The sequence below is a fragment of the Euphorbia lathyris genome, chromosome 3 (assembly GCF_963576675.1).
Source record: "Euphorbia lathyris chromosome 3, ddEupLath1.1, whole genome shotgun sequence".
NCBI lineage: Eukaryota > Viridiplantae > Streptophyta > Magnoliopsida > Malpighiales > Euphorbiaceae > Euphorbia > Euphorbia lathyris.
Genome location: NC_088912.1, coordinates 27,592,792 through 27,598,162, shown reverse-complemented (window position 1 = coordinate 27,598,162; position 5,371 = coordinate 27,592,792). Strand labels below are relative to the sequence as shown.

At 33.0% G+C, this 5,371-nt stretch overlaps 1 pseudogene; it reads right to left on the bottom strand.

Annotated features, from left to right (window-relative positions):
• Positions 1–143: 143 nt before the first annotated feature.
• Positions 144–1,697, bottom strand: LOC136224267 (3-oxo-Delta(4,5)-steroid 5-beta-reductase-like; annotated as a pseudogene).
• Positions 1,698–5,371: the final 3,674 nt, after the last annotated feature.

The following is a 5,371-nucleotide window of genomic DNA, read 5'->3' as shown; positions in this document are numbered from 1 at the left end:
CTCTTTGTACCTTAGTGAATCTTGCGCCTTTCAAAACTATGATCATTATGAAACTGGTAAGATAATGAAATACAAGAGTGTTTCAAAACTATAATCATTATCCTCAAGTGTATATATATATATATATATTCTGTCTGTACTCTTGAATATAATGAAATACAAGAGTCTTTTCATCTTTACAGTAAGATTATGAAACTGGTAAGATACTAAAATAAACATATATGTTGGCATATGAAATGAATAAAATCAAGCACTATTTCTTTTTAACAGAAAGCTTAGGTAAAAGTACCAGCTATCCCATCCTAAAGGCAAAAGCAAACCATAAACTAACAAGTAGAGGTATCAACCCTTACCCTTGTTAGCATCTAATGCTACATGTTCATCTTCATGGAATGATTTTCATCTCTTTCAATCTTTTCACCCAAAATCTAATACTCTTGAATGTATCTCTGAACCCTAAAAATCCAAATTCAAAACCACACTAAGTGCATCATAACAGGTAACATCCTCCATTTTTGTCTTAAAAAGACCATATTCTTCAACAATCTCATCCCACACCTCAGATTTCCCACTCATCATCTCACCCCAATTCTCAATCTTATCATTCTCATCAAATTCCACAAATCCCACATCAAAAATCTCACTCAACTCCTTCCACAACCTCTTCCATGTAAAAACATCACCATTGCTACAATTAAAAGCTTGATTCTTCGCCCCATCCGTCACTGCTGCCCATATTTGCTGCTCCGCTAGCAGCCCCGAATCCGACATGTCACAGAAATGCTCCCATGTGTATTTGCTGCCTGGGTACTTAAAGGGCAGACCTTTGAATCTACAAATTGTAGCATAGACACATAAAGTGAGTAATGTGTTGTAGAAACTCTTGGTAGATGCACCAATTATGATAGAGGAGCGATGAACAGAATATGTGACAGATGGAATATAAGATGCCACCAAATCTTCCAATGCATAATAGAAATTAGGGTAAGGTAACCTAGGCACATCCTCTTTAAATGGTGGATCCTATCAAGAACAAGCACTTGCTTTCCAAGTTTGGGATCGTAAATCGGACCCATATAGTGCTTAGTACCTGTTTGAAGTGTTATATGCTTGAGCTTGGAGGAAGAGGCCGCAGATTTCATGACATTAAGTATATTTTTCAACATGGTGGAATTCAAAGTGATATTGGCTTCTTCATTTTCACCAACTTGAAGAGCAACCCAGAAAATATGAGTGATTTGAGAGGATAAAGGTTTGAGCTTTTTTGTTGTAGCTTCTTCATCTAAGATATCTACTGATATGAAATCATCAAGCAAAGATGAAGGAAACCAGGTGGGCAAAGTGGTTGATCTTGCAATTCCATACACTTTCCAAACCCTATCTTTGCCTGAAATTGCTGGCTTCTTCAGAGCTTCTGCTAAACTCAACCCAACCATGCCTGTCACACCTACAATTAAGGCCACAGAATCTGCTTTATCTGAACCTCCAATCTCCATTTTCTGCATTATGCAAATTAAGATTAAAGTTAGGTTGGTACTGTAATTTATCTTGTGAATGGAAGTTCAATTAGAATAATTAGAAATTATTGACATGAATATGCTTTTTATGCTTCAGATAAATATGCATAAAGAGGAGTCACGAATGGAATACCTCTTAATTTTGGATGCAAAAAGCAGTTCCTAATTGCACTAGGATATATGTGAGTGTGTGAGTACTTGGAGTTGGAATTACTTATATAAAGAAGGCTGAGTTGGGAATTGATGGGTGGCCAGTAGGGCTATAAATGAGCCGAACTATTCATGAGCGGTTCGGTGGTCGGTTCAATAAAAGCTCAGCTCGATTCAGCTCGATGTATAAACGAGCCGCTCATGAACACGATTTACTGGTTTGGTTCGTAAATGAACCGGGTTTGAGCAGGCCAAAACTCGGCTCGATTAGAACATTTATGAACAAATTTTAGTTTCGTAAAAAATTATGTAGTTTTGTACTAGTTCACAAATATCTAAACTTAATATTATTTCATTTTTTGTTAGATAAGTTCGTTCACAAACATAATAAGTGCGTAATAGACGAACTATTTGTAAACATCTTGCTTATTTATTCACGAGTTTTGTTTGTGAGCTTGTTTATGTATGCAATTAAAGAGCTATTTACGAGCAAAGTTCATAAATATAATTAACGATTTACTTACAAATAATTCATAGTTAGATAATTTTCTTAATGAACCAAGTACAAAAAAAATTTTAGGCTCGAAACAAGCTCGACGTTTGGTTCGAGCTCGTTAATTTTATAGCGAACCAAATTCAGATTAAAGCTCGGCTCGGCTCGATTGCGGACTAGTAGCCACCGTATATGTAAAAGAGAAGGACAATTCGTAGTTTTCGTGACAAAATTAGGTGCCAGCCCATGTGAGTTAATAAATGTGTTGAGAAAATAATTATCTTTTTGGATTCATATAGAAAAAAAGATGGAGGATAGTGTATTCCTCATGCTAGATGCTAGGAAATTTTGGGAAAGTTTGGCTTTTTAGGGAGAGTGAGCTAATTATTTGGGTAAATTATAAAACTGATTCAATAATTCATTGTTTATATATTTACATTCATTACACTGCTTTTACTAGTAAATCATTTTAAATTAAACTTTTCTAAAATATAGTATATATGTTATAATTTAGCTAATTTTTTCACTTCATTTCTTATCTTTCGATAGAAATTGGGACGAGACAGAACTAGGACGGGTGAACACCCATGATCCAAGAATTGTCAAACCTGCAAATATATTAATAAAAAAAAAAAATGAGTGTTTGAACAAGAAGAGAGAGGAAGGAGAACAATCAAAAAGAAGGGGAGAGCAGAAAAGTTTAGGAAAAGTCAAGAAAAACGCAAGTGTGAAATACTACAAATATCATCATTGATAAACCTGTGACAAAAAGTAGGAGCGGAAGGTCACCAGTTGATCAGTGAGGAAGGGACTTCAAACTTTACCAATGCATCAGCAATTCTATTTCATTCCCTAAAAGATGTGAGAAAAGAGAATGTGCATTCTAGAGCAAATGCTGAGACAGTGCAACTATTCTTGTCGAATACTCCAATGAACATCCATGGAACAATATAGACTAACTATGTACATTGAGTCTGACTCAACCCAAAACTGATGCTAATTTTTCTCCCAAGTAAGTTCAATTGCGAAAATAGCGGCTCTCAATTCAGCCATATAAGCAAAAGAAGGAGGGGTAGAGAAAACAAAACAACCTTTGAAAAAACCTCGATAGTTGCAAAAAAAACACCTCCTGCTCCAACCTCGCTAGAAGAGCCAAAACAGAGCCGTCCACATTGACTTTAACCCAACCCGAAGGAGGTTTAAGCCAATGGACCGGAATAATGTTGGGAGCAGTAGGCGACCTAGGAGAAGCTAGAAGACGGGATAAGATAACAGAATCTCTCCGCGAAGAGCAAAAGCCTTGAGAAGTGTCAAAGGACTCTCGAATTTCATACATCAATTCAATATTTATAAATTCTTATGTATATATTAGTTTTTGGTATTTTAAATTAATTTGCACTTTATAGATTTTATCTAACCCGATAAGTTTACACGATTGGATAAAATCACGAAAGGATTTAAAAATGTCAAGTTTGTTAAACGTTAGTGTAATGAATTAGCCTATCAGGTCAATTTTGTAATTTATCCTATTATTAGGAAATGATAAAATAGTTATTAACTATTAAGTGATATGTTGGAGAAGTACTAATTTAGGCTCAACGTTCAAAATAGCACCAATATAGGTTTGACGTTTACACCATAATAATTTAGGTTTAATGTTTACAATATAACATCAATTTAGGTCCCACGTACAAAATAACACCAATATAGGCTTAACGTTTACAAAATAATACGAATTTAAGCTTAACGTTTACAAAATATATCCAATTTAAGCTAAACGTCACAATTAAATTAACCATATTATATTCTTTTCATATTAACTTTATATATTATCTTTTTATTTAGTTTTATTTTCTTATTAATACAATTAATTAGTTTTCTTGTCCATTAAAACCTTATATTTATTTTTCATCAACCATTCCATGACTCCTAAATTCCATGACTCAGAGCATCTCCAACAGACTCTTAGTTTACTCCCTAAAAATAATATAAAAAATTGACTCTTAGTGATTTAAGAGTTACTAATACATATCATCTCCAACAATACTCCTTATATTCACTCTCTATTTATTATTTTATTATTAAAGTTATTACAAATCAATATTAATTATTGTTCTATCTACCAATAGTGAAAGGAGAGAGACTCATCAATAATAAATTATTAATAAAAAAAATGAGTTAAGAGTCACTAAGAGGTGGAGAGATGCTCTCTATTAATAGAGAGGATGAGGAGACTCTTAGTTATTTGAGGAGCCACTAAGAGGCTGTTGGAGTTGATTTTTAACCCTCCCACCTCAAATTTTAACTTAAGAGTTAATTTAAGAGGCTGTTGGAGATGCTCTCATGTAATATATGCAAACTAAAAGTAATTGAATATCCACAATAGTGTTCGAAATATTATGAATATTCAATTACTTTTAGTTTGCGGCCCTGTTTGGGAATTAGCTGTTAGCTGATTTGACTAGCTGTTTGTGTAAACATATTTGGTAAAAATTAGCTGATTGATAATAGCGGTTTGTGTAAAAAAGACGAATAAGGGCATTTCTTTTTTAATATTGGAGGAGGAGTCTATCTATTAGGGTTAAAGAAGTCCATTAATTTTAATATTGCAAAACGCTAATTGAAAAAGCTCCTAAAAGGAGCTTGAGCTTTTTCTAAATTAGCGTTTTCATCCCAGAACTCTCTCCCAAACCTCTCTCCACCAAACACTCCAATCAGCGGTTTCAGTGGTCAAACCGCTAAAGTTGGTCAAAACCGTTCTTTTTATCCCAAAATGCTCTTTACCAAACAGGGCCTGCATATATTACATGAGCAATATAATTTAGTAGTCATGGTATCATTTATGAAAAACAAATATAAGATTTTAATGGACAAAAATACTAATCAAAATAAATAAGAATATACAACTAAATAAAAAAGATAACCTATAAAGTTAATAGGGAAAGAATATAATATGATTAATTTAATTATGACGTTTAGTTTAAATTATATACATTTTGTAAAACGTTAAGCCTATATTGGCGCTATTTTGTACGTGAGGCCTAAATTGATGTTATATTGTAACGTTAAGATTAAATTGATATTATGTTGTAAACGTTAAGCCTATATTGGTGCTATTTTGAACGTTGAAAACTTCATAAAAACCTTAAACCTATTTTGGTACTTTTTTTTTTTTTTTTTTTTTTTTTTTTTTTTTTTGATAAATTATTAA